The 15,529-nt window shown below is 36.6% G+C and overlaps 1 pseudogene; it reads left to right on the top strand.

Moving 5' to 3' along the window:
* LOC132270220 (uncharacterized) overlaps positions 1 to 14,015 on the top strand; it is a 48,002-nt pseudogene extending 33,987 nt beyond the window's left edge.
* The last annotated feature ends 1,514 nt before the right edge of the window (positions 14,016 to 15,529 follow it).

Below are 15,529 nucleotides of genomic sequence, written 5' to 3' on the forward strand. Positions count from 1 at the left end.
ATCACAGTCATGGCTTTTGACTCTCAAGCATGAGAGAAGTATAGACTCTTTTATTAATTAATAATTACTTTGATTTGTTCGGCAGATACTTCGGGATCCTTAGATCGGCACTTTGGATAGTTATATAATTAATAGTTAGAAATCTATATCCTCAATATTTGCATCAGTGCTTTTTGTATTTATTTTGTTTTAATTATGGTTGATCATAAATTAAATTCAAAGGCATTCGTATGTTTTAGACAAATGTTATATATATATATTTATTTAGTAAATTATTATTTTTGTCAAATAAATATTTTGTTGTGATCGAGCCGGAAATAATCAAAGATAACAAAATAATTATATTAATTATGTTGTCAGATTAATGGCTTTAATTATCCGATAAATAATTATGCATAGAGGGGTTAAAGTGCAACATTGACTTAGAGGTTATTTAATTAATATTTAATTGGAGTGCAATTAATTTCTTTTAGTGGAGTAGAAATTAATTTATGAATTAATTGAATTGGGTCCATGGTTTAATGGACCGAACCAATTATTAATTTATAGGAGCTAAGAAAATAGTAAGCCCAAAGGATTCTCACCAATAGCCCAAGTTGATATTGGAGTCCTATTAGAATTGGGAAATTTGATTTAGAGATGGAGAATGATTTCTTGTTTCCTTTTTTCTTATTTTTATTTTGCCTATATATACATGGGTTCATGTGTATTTTAGGGGTGACTTTTAGAACAAGAAAAAAGAATACACTTCTCTCTCTAGATTTTAGGGTTTGTTTTCTCTTCTAAAGAAGGCTACCACAAGGCTTGATTACAAGGTCATTCATCAAGGCATATTGGTGATTCCTAAAGGGAAGATCATAATCAAGAAGAAGGAGAAAGGATCTTGCTAAAGGGATCTACAATAAGTAAGAACATTTACTTTAGAGGAAGGATTAAAAGGTTTACTCAAATCTTTTATGTAAGTATTAAATCTATTTATTGAATGATACATCATCTTTTATTTGTTTTTGCATAAAACTTGTCTCTATGTGATCAATCAAGATCTATGATTGCAAATCCCTCAAAAGTTTTTTAAAAACTTGCACGTTTCCTAACACTAACTGCATGTATGATGTACTTATTACCAATTGAGTAATGCACTACTAGCTCTTCTTATTGACCATTAGATTAAGAAATTTAACAAAATATCCATTTGATTTTTATAGACGACAAAAACTGTTTGAATCCCATGGTCAACAAACAAGAGGGTTCACAACATTTGTGATGAGAGGGCTCTTTTCATAGCATCACTCACAAATATGTTATTCCAAGACAGTTTGAAATGGATTTAGAGAATCCTTGTGATACTTAAAGAAGGATTTAGAGCTACAAATTCTAAATTCTGATGCTCAAGTTTGAACATTGACTTTATAAATTTATGAAATCAAAGTATAATTCAACTGCTCTTATGTGTTGACTTGCATGATATTTCTATACATATCTATTAACCAAACTGTGAATGACATAACCTTCCCAAAAAAGAAAGAACAAAAAAACTGTAAAGGACATAAATCAATGGACATTAGCGAGATGGTATGATTATGATCTCTCCTCTTCAAAGGCAAGGTTGAGTATTCGAGTCCTGTTACGGACAGTACCATGATTGGGGTGTGTCATTTGATGTGAATGACCTAACAACCCATCTAAAAGATAGATTGTTTCATTACTTAATAATGTTTCAAGAACCAGGGGAAATAGAAGCAGAATTTGCCCAGATTGGTACAAAAAGAGTTCTGGAGAATTTTCTAACATACCACAATCCCAGCCCGATTTATATACCTAAAGTTTAAGGGTTTCGAGGTTCATCTGTGTTGGGGATAATTAATTCCCTCCAACCTACTCAACGGTCGGCCGTTGTTGAAAGTTAAATCCATTCTTCATCACGCACAACGAAAGCATTATTACATCACATCAACACAAGTATATATGAAGATAACAATCAAACACATCAACGCATAACACAATATTTTACATGGTTCACCCAACTCTAAGGTTATGTCCATGGGAGAGAGAGATTTCACTATTATGAATCAAGGAAGAGAATATACAACCACATGTCAAAACCCCACTCACTCATCTTCTTTTTTTAGGCTACATGTATATACTCGAGAATTACATATACTTTCACCTCTCCTCACAACACTCACCCTTAAACCCCTTACATCTTTTCTCTCTTCTCTCTCTAAACCTCTCAAACTCATCTCTATTTATAGAATCTTCAAACCCAATTCCTTGTTGGATAAGTATTCCTCAAATCCAATTCCATGTTGGACAAGGATCAACTTACTTACAAGAAGTTACCATATCAATATCAACTCTAAAATAAAAACTTAATGGAACACAATTTCCTTCAATAATTTCAACCTTCTAAAACGAAAAAGGAAATCTAATTTTTTGCATATGAATTTTGAGCCACAAACCCAACAATCTCCATCTTGGCTCAAAATTCTATCTCACATTCTTCTCTCCATAACTCCACCTCAAACAATGATCTCTTCATACTTCCAGCTTAAACTCTTCGTAGCTCCACCTTAACTGAAGATTTCTCCACCTCAAATAAAGCACTATAATGAACTTGAGAAACACTTTTATAATCTCTACCTTTTCTCAAATTCATTATTCTTCATATATATATATATATATATATATATATATATTTCTCTATCCATCCCATTGGTGTTCAATTGCTCACACATGGTAATCCACCAATTTTTAACTCATCTTCATCAATTGCTTTTCTGGCTTAAGGCAACAAACATCTCCTCTTCACTCTTCATATTCCTCTTTGCTATTTATCGGGCTTAGAGCAAACCCCTTCATTCTTCACACCCCTTGCCCTATCTTGAGAACTAGCACTCACTCTTAGCTTGTCCCCAAGACTTGTTCATCATGGGCTTCACACCATCACCTTCTTCATACCTTCTTGTCATCATCAACTCTAATTGAATCTCCATAGCACCTCACGATCATCCCCTGCTCTGACAAACTTCACACCAATTTTCTACACTGATCTTCAGGAACTATTCACAGGCTCTGACCCACCATCGGCTCTGATACCATTTGTTGGGGATAATTAATTCCCTCAAACACATTCAACGGTCGGCTGTAGTTGAAAGTTAAATCCTTCATTCATTACGCACAGTGAAAGCATTATCACATCACATCAACACGCGTATATATGAAGATAACAATCATACACATTAACGCACAACATAATATTTTACATGGTTCACCTAACTCTAAGGTTACGTCTATAGGAGAGAGAGATTTCATTATTATGAATCAAAGAAGAGAATATACAACCACATGTCAAAACCCCACTCACTCATCATCTCTTTTGAGGCTACATGTATACACTCGGGAATTACATATACTTTCACCTCTCCTCACAACACTCACCCTTAAACCCTTTACATCTTTTCTCTCTAAACCTCTCAAACCCATCTCTATTTATAAAGTCTTCAAATCCAATTCCTTGTTGGATAAGTTTTCCTCAAATCCAATTCCATGTTGGAAAATGATCAACTTACCTACAAGGAGTTACCATATCAATATCAACTCTAAAATAGAAACTTAATGGATCACAATTTCCTTCAATAATTTTAACCTTCTAAAACGAAAAAGGAAACTAATTTTCTGCACATGAATTTTGAGCCACAAACCCAACAATTTGATGCTGCAATTGTCTTGCCCTCTTGGTTGTCAGAAGAAGATGTTGATTATTATGCTACCAAATATGAAAAGAGTGGCTTCATTGGAGGAGTGAATAACTACAGAGCTTTGGACCTATAAGTTATTAGCTTCCAAACTTTTATTTCATGAGTGTAGTGATAGCTGAACCATGATGATTTTAATATTAGGAATATATATATTCCATCACCATTCTTTGCTTGAAAAAATTGCAAAATTCAGTATTGTTTTCTGGCTAATTTTGTTGTATTCTTATTATTTTTATTACTTGCCTAAAGAAAAGGGAAAAAAAAAAGTCCATCAAAATAGTATTTTTTTTTATTATTAGATTTCTTTTTATGTAGTTTGTCAAACCTACCTTCAGTTATGTTATGCAGTCTTTGTGTGTGTGAGAGAGGGGGGAGGGAGTTAAGAATACTCTCAACTTACTAAGCAGAACAATGGTGGCTGATTACTTGAAATGAGAATGTGGATAGGCTTTTGTGACGACCCTGGTTTTTAGGCCAGCGTGTCCTGTGATGAACTGTAAGGATGATCCAATAATGGATCCGAATGCGGAAGCGAAAACAGAAAAGAAGACTCTAAGAAGTCAAAGTGACCTTCTATAAGGTCGTGAAACTCAACAAGAATTGATGCAGAAGCAAAAGATCGAAAATATGACAAATAAGCCCCTAGGGGCAAAATAGTCATTTATGAAAACTGTAGATTCGAGTGCCACTGAGTACATCGCTAGAAGGACAACGAAAAACTAATCAAGATGGACTCAAGAATCGCATGATTCGGAGTCCAGACGAAGGAGAAACGACATGATGAAGAAAAACGAGTACTTAAGGAAAAAAGGGTAAACAGGTAATTATTCAAGAAGAACCGAGTGCAACTGAGCACACCGTTGGAAAGACAGCGAAAAATTAGTCAAGTTCAAAAAAAAATTCACTTGAATCAGAGTCCGGACGAAGGAGAAAAGCCCAAAAGAAGAGTTGACGTCACGGCGACCCGACGAGGGGCCATGGCGCACACGGCGCCCATGCGCGAGCCCACCGGCGTGCATGCCGGTGCCCAAAAACATGGCTGGTGGCAGCCCTTGGCTGCTGCTACATTTTTTTTTTTGATCTGCGCAGAACTGAGGCATGAAACGGAGGTCAAGACGAGTATTTCTGGAAAAATACGAAGAAGAAACCCCCCCTAAAATCGAGTTTTCTACCCGACATCGCGGACGGAATCGAAAAAAACTCACTGTGAAATCCCGAAAATGCCCCTAGATCAGAACTGAACAAGAGGGTCATAAAGCTGCTAAATGAAAATTGGAAGCTGAAAATTCACAAGGGATTTCCGGTACCAAGACGACATTTTCTGGAAAAACACGAAGAAGAAACCCCCCCTAAAATCATGTTTTCCATTCAACCATGTCAAAAGAAGAAAATAAAACTGATGTGAAAGGTCCATAATGCCCCTAGATCAGAATATGCAAAAAAAATGCAAAATTAATTCACAAGAGGCTCAAAACACAAACGATAAGGTTTTGCCCGGAAACGACCATGCACGCAAACGTAAATTACCTATTTAGACGCGCTACAATGGTCCATGGCTTAAAAGTATAGCCGATACAAAATTCGACCCCCCAACGGGTAAAAAGGCAAAAATGGACTTGGAATGGAAAACATGGAATCCAAAAATGTAAAATAGAGTCAAATGACCATTTGGCCCTTGGTCACACTTCATACAAGATTAATAAGACCCTATGAAAGAATGAAAATGGAATTCCCACACTCGATGCAACCATGGTGAAGCAATGACTTGCGATTTTTCAAGGTTTTCATAATATTTCATGAAGTTAAAAAGTTGTATAGAATACAATACACATGTCATTGGCCTCCGGCCTCATCTCATACATGTCAAATACATTGAAAGGAGTGCACTTATGTGCACATTACATACATGGAATCAAATATACATATTTTGACATATAAGTCTACGAAATGACATTTCATGCTAACATTTGCATGAAATGGAAACTTGAAAGCTGCACGACATCCAAGGAATGCTAGGCTTCACGAACCAAGTCTTCGTACCTGAAATATGCCCCAGTATTGTAGGGGTGAGTAACATAAAGCTACTCGTAGGAGATGAACATGCATCGACCTAGCATTTTACAAATTTATCACCTTAAGGTGAAACATGTTAAAGGGGCTCATGCCACCTAACGTCTATGTCCAAGTGAGACTCGGGGAGCATCCTAAGCTACCTTAGAGTCTAAGCAACAAGAATCATGATATACATACGTGTATGAAACGAATCATAGTTGGGATAATCCAAAGAACACGACAAGAAGAATGCTTGAGCATAGATTAACATGAATTGCATTTTCAATACAATTGAACTAGGTCTAGAGTAATCCATACAACATGACAAAAGCATATTTGAATACAAGTTAACAAGAATCACATTATCCATGCAATTCAACAACAAAAGAGCATGTTATACAATGCAACAAGGTTTAAGTTCTCAAAGCCATCAACTTAGAATCTAAAGCACAAAATAACAGTAGTGGTTCATGCCACCTAACGTCTATGTTATAAATGAATCAATAGGATCAATCCTAAGCTTTATTAGAACGTCAAAACACGATTTTTAATATCGATGCAATTTAATCAACATTGGAAATTCCAATACAACGCATAAAGCACAATTTCGCAAAGTTAACATCCTGTAACTTAAAATGGAACGACAAATGAGAAACAACAAGTTACAACATCATCTAGTTATCAACTTGAAAATGAAATGCGAAATCAAACAAAGTGGATACTCGGACGTCACGCCAGATCAGACCGACAACATAGTTACTTTAGGGTTACTAGCCCATGGGTAACCTCCCTATGTGCACACTAGACCATATAGAGGGACTATCCCCCGTACTAGAACCACGTCCTAGCCATAGTCAAACAACGACATCCCCAAGTTTCCAAAATCAACAAGTTGTGCAACAACGCATATATCAACAGGAATATGCAAGATAATCAACTATCTACTAAGCACAACCAAATTTGGAAACCTATACAATACATGCACTAAATCCACAACTAATATGATATGATGAATGTCGAATCTTCAGTGTGCGATTCGTTACATGCTATGCATGAAAGATGTTAAACACGAAGTGTGCAAATCATTACACAAGACAACAATATATTCAACAAGGAAAACATATTCTCATGAATACAAACACAGCAACTATGTTATCCAATGTTCAAAACATAACCAAATGAATATATAACAAGTCTAAGTCCATGATTTGAATATAACCACTTCTAAAACACAACTAGATCATGGAGCAAATTGAAAGAATTTAAATAGATAAACACAATTAAATTCTCTAGATTCCGATTCAATTCCAAATAACCTCAATTTAATACATGTTAAAGGATATGGTATGGTCATCACCTATATCCATTCCAAAACTCAATTAGGTTGTTAGAACAACAAAGTAGAACTTTAATTAAATCATGCTAATTTAAATCCCAAGATTCTAAAATAACTTCAAATGGTCCCAAATTAATATATACTAGTAAACAAGTCATGGCCAATACAAACATCAAGTTAAAACCTTAATTAAGCTAATGGGACCACAAAATAGATTTTAACTAATTCTTTTAATTAAAATCTCTAAATTTTCAAACTTAACCAAATGCTCTAAATTTAACATATCTTAGAGAATATGCCAAGGACTAATGTAATATCACATTACAAGCTTATTTCATGCAAGTTACACCTATGTAAATTAAACTTTCACTAAAGTTAAATATAAAATAAAGGTTGCAATTCTCATGCAATTAATCCCAATTTAATATATGTGAACAACCACACCAAGGCTTAATTTTCTAATATGCCACAATTCAATTCCAAGTTGTATATCACCATGAGGATTAAATCTTAAACAAGGAAATTAATTAAATGAAAGGTTTCAAAACCTCACTGAATATTCTAAATCAAATATATGTGAAGCTATATGGCATGTAGATCAAGAATATCAAGTCAGAATTCAAATGGAGTGAATAGTGCGCTTGGGGCAAATTAATTAATCAAATTAATTAATAATTACTAATTTTCAAAACACCTCCAATTACTTTCAAATTCAACTATGTTGAAGAGCATGCTAAGGCCTAATATAATATGCTAACACATATTAATTTCAAGCTAGTTAAGGTCATGTGAATTAATCTTTCACCTAAGATAAATATTAAATAAGATCTTTAATACTTATTCAAATGTTCCAATTTTAATACACGACAATGAGCATATCAAGGGGTAATATAAAATCATGCTACATATTTAAACCAAGTCATGAGCAACCAGGAAAATTAGATCCCGTACAAGAAAAATAAATAATAAAATTTCTAGATTTTATATTTAATTATGCAAACAAGTAGTATAAGCATCACAAGCATGCTATATAACAAGAATTTAAACCTAGAACATCCCCTACTTCAATTTGAGATGAAAATCCCAAAGGCCCACCAAAATAAAAGTGCTCCGAATTCGACGATACCGAGAGGTTTTGTCGGGGACAACACCGTGAACATAACCCCCATCAAAGCCCCATCAAAATCATAACTTGACCTCAAAACCAAACTTAAGAAATGGTCAAAACTGAATTCTAATAAGGGGGAAAGGTAAAGCACGGCAAGGGGAACAACAAACGTTAAGGCCGAAGACTTTCCATCAAGGAAAAGTGAACCAAAAGAGGAGAGAGAAGATGGCAGCACCCCTTGGGCTGCCATGGGAGCTCCAGGTAGTGCATGAAGAGGGGAGAAGATGAAAAATGAAATATCTCACCCCCCTTTTATAGAAATCTCAAAAAGTGCCTCGAACAGGCCCCGCTGGGTCCGAAAAAGTAAAATTTGAGCAAACGCGTTCAAATGGCAAAACTTTGTGAACGAAAAAGATTCAAAATGATAAAATATGAACAACGGAAGAAACGGCGTAAAAAACCGAGTCCCGACCAAAAAGTTATGCCCAAAACAAATTTGGCGAAAACTAGGGCTAAAAACCCTAAAACTGGAAAACATCGACCAGGAGGAAATTCCAAGAGTATACAACTCGACAAAATGTGAAAATGAATTCCGTACGAGAATCCAGACTCAAAACAAGACATTTTGCAATAACTTTCATTAATTGCACAATGGCCCCTCCAAAAAGTGAAAACTGCACTTATGGCCCAGAATGAAAATATCTTCCTAAAATATTTTCTTAAAAACCCCTGAAATAAAATATCTTCAAAAGATATTTATGAAAAGTACCCTAAGAAAAGAAAATAATTTCAAAGAACTTTGCATCCATGCCCCTATGGACACCGGGAGCAACCAGAGTACTTTCTTGCAAAAGTAAAGATACGTATTTCGAGGAAACCATTCAAGATGAAGGCATGTGAAGTCAAAAACCAACTCTGAGCATGAGAAGTGAGGTTGTGCCAACAATGTGACATATGGGGAAAAGACAGAATAGGGAAAAAGACGAAATAGGGAAAATGACGAAAGACGCATAGTGTCCAAAAAGTGAAAATGTAGAAATGGCTCGATCCTCAAAGGAAGTTGTCAATTCACATGAAAGAGTCTCAGAAACCAATTCTGAGCACTCGAGATGACACTAAGTGACATGAAACAGAGCTCAGAAAAGAAAATTAAACGAAAAAAATTCATTCGTAAAATTTCAAGAAAAAGGAAAGAGAAGCAAATGACCGGGTCATTACAGCTTTGGCCTAGATAAGGCATTATCCCTAATATCCTTAATTGGAGTTCAGTTCCTCTGTTGTGTAAAGCACCGTGCTGTAGGGTTTTTTAACACAATTAAACGTGTTCCCAACACGTTAAATCTACCTATTTCAGCCATATTTAATATGTTAAAAAATAGAATTAATGTGTTGACATGGAATAAATGTGTCAAAAAGTAAAAGTAAATTTGTTGAAAAACATAATTATGTGTTTAACAAATTACAGCACCACTATAGCAGATGATCTGAACGTATTGAAAAACAAAATAAATGTGTTTGAAAAATTACATCACCACTACAGCAGATGATCCAAACACCCCAAATTGATATTGATAAGGACAATTTTTTGGTTCTTAGTCCATTCCCATGTAATATTCCATAAAATCAAAAAGTATAATAATGAGAACCACTATTTGAGTTTAAGCATAATACATTATTATTTTTCTTTGTTGCAGATGGTGTTGTGCCATCCCAAACCCAAAGTTTGTGCACCAATAGATAATGGTGTAGAGCTATGATGAATGTGGCCAAGTTTTACATTTTGAAATTGCCACTACTACCTTTCACTAAAAATATAGTTAGGGCAAGTATGGATCGTCCAAAGGGATTGGTGGGTCGTACTAGGTTGTGGAATCGAGATTAGGGTTAGTAAGTCGAGTGATCAAAAGATTGGTTGGTGGTTGAATTACACTAAGATACAATTTAAACTAAAGTAGGCAATTAAATATAATGGAAAGAAAATAAGAGAGAGATCTTGGGGTTTAGAGATCACCACTAAGCATAGCTTTTCTACACCCTTAATGAATGATGAATGAGGGGGAAAGCATGTATTACAACATAGTGTGTGTGTGTGGTTGTTTCAACAAGCATAGATGACAAATTAAACATATACTATCTAAGCAACATGGTATATAGCACAATATATCAAACTAAGCCATTAATCATTTCTTTAAGCTCACAATCCAAACACATCACAAGGTTAGAGATATGTGCTACTTGCTTTCATAAGTATGGAACATTAAACAACAAGCATAGATTGTCCTCCCATTTAACACCTAAACTACAACTACACTACAATTAAGCTAATGACATAAAATTAAACTAAGTAAACTAAGGGAGAGGCACAATCTATCAAGAAATGAGTATGAACCATCAAATAAACCATAAGAGCATTCCATTAAGTACTATGTCTTAACAATCTCTAGATCTATAGCATTAATACACATAGACATACATCAATAACACAAGAAATAGAGACAAACACATGAATATCTATTCTAACATACATAAACATATGGATAGAATGAAATGATCAATTGGAAGCATTAAATCACACAAACCATTGAATAAACATGATCTATATATATAAAAGTGTCAAAACATGTATCACAACACAAATCCCCTCAAAAATACATAAATCAAGATGTAAAAAACATGCTTAGGGCTAACTCTAGCCCCAAGAGGATGTCTAGCCACTTATGGATGGTGTCCTCCAACCCTCAAGGGCTAACTCCATGGTAGAGATTGCTCCTCTTCTTGGTCGGTGAAAGAACTCCAAGCTTGTGTCTCTAGCCTCCTTCTTTCTTTTCTTCCTCCCTAAGAATATAGAAATTGTGTCGCTATTTACTCTCAAGTATATATGCTCAAAAAGTGGCTCATATTCCTTATATAGGTAGGTTAAATATCACCCCAAATGAGCTGGGCTCGTACACCAATATTCCTTCCAATGATTGGATATGAGACAACTTTTAATGAGCTGAAAATTAGATTTTCTCGAGCTTTGGGAAGTTCGATCGATCGAACTTGTGATGAGATTAATCGAACATGGCTGAGATTTATCGAATTTAAGCTGGATCGATCCTCTATGGCGGCACCTTTTTGGATAAAAATAAATCTGAGATATTTTGAAGATATTTTTGGAAAAGAGACAAATGTGGTAGGTAGGATGGTACAAGTGGATAAGATGGAATCTTTCCGATCGATAAGAATAAAGTTGGATCGATCGAACTTTGTGGGATCTTTGGATAGGGACAAGAGAGATTGGATCCATCTTGGAATGCTGAGATCGATGAACTTTCGATTGATCGAATATTTTCTGAGATCGATCGAACTTGCTGATTTCCACCATTTGCTTCCTTCTTTGATTCATCTCAAGATTGCTTCAATTATGCTCTTATTTAGCTGAGTTAGCTTATTTTGGGAATAAGTACCTGAAAATGAAAATAATACAAAATCAATCTAAAGCGGGAAAATAAAATAGATAAAGGTTCCAGAACACCTAAGCTTAAGGGGTTTAAATGCGCACTTTTCAGCGCTCATCACACCTCCAAACTTAAATATTGCTAGTCCCTAGCAATGAACTAGAAAGTAAAGGAATGAAATGAACAACTATACAACTATGAACTAGAAAGTAATAAATGGATAATACCACTTTCGTAGGGAACACGATTATATTTAGCATATGCAACAAGCCTTTTAAACCCCTAGGTTATCCTTAGTGGACGAGTGAAGTCTCGTGAGGGTTTCCAAAAATGATAACCACAAACATTAAGCTCATTCCTTCAAAAGAGGCACCAATATTGCAAACAAGCATTGGGAGTAAACTACCTCAAGTATGCAATTTTTCAACCCTTTCCAAGCAATCTCCCAAAATTTTAACATCAAGCAAGAAAGTATGGTCCTCCACACATCAAGAAAATGATCATGCAAATCAAAACAACTCTAGAATCCTTTTTAAGTAGACCGGCATCAAGTATGTTGCTATCTTAGCCAACTAAAGAAATGATCACATCCTTACCCTCAAACTAGCACACAAATCTAGTCTCGATCACCAAGATAAAGAGTGGAACTTTTATTAAAACTTTATTATTCTAGGTACGCTTATTCTTTTCACTCGATTTTTTTTTTTTTTCATTTTTTTTATTTTAACTTTTTTTTTAGGATTAAAAATGGAAGCATGGTGCAATGTGTTGATCTATTAAGCTTTCTAGTAATTCATGAGGTCGAGCGTTAGGTCAATGACTCCCAAACCAGACGGTTTAGGACATTAGGTGTTCAAACACCCCTAAGGACTTACAAGCTCAAATCAACTAGACTACAAATCAAAACAACCTCCATCTAATCATTTCCCACTTCTCACCTTTTTGGAGAAGTCCTCACTTTTTATTGCCTTTGCATTTTTTTTTTTTTTTTTTTATAAGTTCATTTATAAACCTAGAGTTTGGGCCCTCCACCTTTCGACGTGAGAAGTTCAGTACTTGATGAGGCTAGAATCCTGGTTACTTAGTAAAAAGGGGTTGTTATCTACCTTTATCAAGAATGAAAGTTTTCAACAAATTCAATAATCAACAAAGCATGTACCCAACAAATGAATGCTAGTATGCACTTGTGCTAGTGTAGAATACTAGAGTGAATCTCAAAACAATCATAAGATCAGGATGGTGTGGACCATAAGTGCAAGCATGATATCAATTTTTCAAAAATTTACTCCTAAATGGCATCAACAAGGCATACAAGGAGTATTGGACTCTCAAGTCAAGCAATTTTTAAATTTTAAGCACTATTGTCCTCAAAAGATCAAAATCATAGCTAGTTATGGACCAATCATAGAAAATTCCTCAAATACACAAGTCATGCTAAATTTTTTGAATTGAGAGCAAATACTGCAATTAACACCATTACCCCCCCCCCCCCAAACTTAAATAGCACAATGTCCTCAATGTGCAAAGAGAACAAAGGTAAGAGTATACCAGTGCAGCTATAGTAAAGAATAGCTGGGACAGAAGTATCCAAAGTAGGTGGCATAGCCCCCCAAACTTGGGATTAACTGTGGTCCTCAAAATTTGGCACTTGGATAAAACTCATCAGATAACAAAAAGGGATAATAACAATACACAGTGGACATGGAAATGTAAATGGGATAGCAACTAAAAATAGAGAGAGGTATAAGGTGGTCCTAAAAATTTTGGGCAGTACTCTCTCTCACTGAAGTCACTGGGATGCAACAAATGGAATCAGTTACAGACAGATATATCAATAGAAGAATATGACATCCAAAAGATCATGGATAAAATAGAAAAATAGAATAAAGTATAGTACATCCAGTGAGATATCAAGGCCAATAGACTGGCCGTAAAAATAATATAACAATATCAAAATATGCAGATATCCCAGATATATAAGAGGAATAAGAAGATATGGAAATCATGAAGAGGAGGTAAGACGGGCAGGGCGTGCTCCGCAGATGTCTCCGGATAGATCATGTAATGCAACTATAATATCCATACGGAGTGAAGTAATGTCAGCTCGGATAGAGACAGTGTCTGCTCGGATAGAGACTACGACATCCTCCAAAGCCTGGATGCACTCTCCAAATTGGGTGTCTGTGCTAGAGCCTCAGGTACCGCTGGAGCTGGAGACTGATGATCCTGAGCTTGCTCCTCATCCTGAATGGGCGACCCAGCCGAAGAGTGATGCTCCTGGTCCTCTGCGGGCTACTCTAAGTCAATATCTATGTGCATGACAGCCGGATCGACTGGTATATCGTCCGCCGCCTGCTCTGCTGCTGCTGCCGTTGCCTGCTCCATCTCCTCTCTTTCTATCTCCTCAGCTTCCTCTACAACGTCATCCTGTAGGCTCTTGATAAGAGCCTGGTAGCTCTTATCCCAATCCTTCTTCTTGAATGAGCAAGCTCCAGACTCAGTATGCTCCCGTGGCTGGAAGGAATAATGCTGGTCTCTCAGAATCTGTGTGATGAGATGGCCGAATGGGAGATACTTAGCCCTTTTGGGCTTGGCCTTGTTGATATGGTCAACATACAGCTTCATCATAACGCTCTAAGTGAGCGCAAGAATGGATATCCAGTGCCCTGTATAGAAGGCATATAAAGTTGTCAGAAAGTCGTCGCGCCTCTGTATCATATGGTCGGCCATGAAAACATTTCGGTATAGCACCAAATCGAAGAACCACAGGTCGTCTGGTAGATAAGTCCGGGTGGCGAAAGTCTCGCCACCGGTATAATGACCTGTGAGTGCAACGGCTATGACTGCATAGGAGGGCCTCCATAGAGTAGGATAGGTATCCTAGAGATCGGGAGGGCAGACGTGTGGACAACGGCAAGATCTGGAAAGAGTGTCCACCGTGATACTGATAGGGTGGTCGTCAATGGTAGTTCGCAGCTCCGCCAGGTTACTCGGGGCAGGTTGGAGGTTCTGGAAGAACATCTGGACCAACCTCGGGTATACTGGGTATGTAATAGGGGCTAATATAGTTGAGATACCCCTCCGGTCTATATCGTCATATGCTGCTCTAGTAAGAACAGACCGAGATAAGTAGTCTATGTCAAAGACAGACTCGTGCGCCACCCGAAGGCGTGAGTATCTCGGCAATGGCCGGTCTAAGTGCTGGGCTGGCTGAGCTGGTGGTGGTGATGGAGATGGTATATGCTTAGCCTCAACGTCAGGCTGTGAAGAGGATTCCTCGGTTGAAGACTATAGTCGACTGTCAGATGGAGATTGAGGTGGAGTGGGCGGCTCCTCCTGAATAAGAGAGGGCTCTGGCACGGACTCCTGAATGGGGTCCTAGGCGTGAAATAGACCTGCCTAGTCGTCCAATCTCCGCCTGGCCCTACGGTGATAGTGTCCACGAGCAACAGTCTTTACCCTAGCCATGGCCTGCAAAATAAAAGGAAAACTTGCAAAAAGGAAGTCAGTGCCGGTATAAATAATTAAAGCACATGATGGTGTGATGCTATGGCCGTTTCTCACACGCCAAAATTGATGTAGTAAATGTGCGGTTCAAGAAAAGCCTTTTGGGTCAAGTTTAAATTTATAAAAACCACTACCAACACTACTACTAACGTAGTAAGGGTGAGTAGGGATCGTCCCAAGGGATTATGGGGATTGAGCAATGTCGGAGTTGATTGTGGAATCGCAATTAGGGCTAGTAGGTCGAGTAATCAAACAATTGGTTGGTTGGTTGATTAAAAAGCAACTAAATTAAACTAAGAAATAGCAAAAGAGTGTAATTAAGAGTAAG

This window comes from Cornus florida, unplaced genomic scaffold, assembly GCF_030987335.1.
Source record: "Cornus florida cultivar Cherokee Brave unplaced genomic scaffold, ASM3098733v1 CherokeeBrave_3.0.0_Hap2_Chr01, whole genome shotgun sequence".
NCBI lineage: Eukaryota > Viridiplantae > Streptophyta > Magnoliopsida > Cornales > Cornaceae > Cornus > Cornus florida.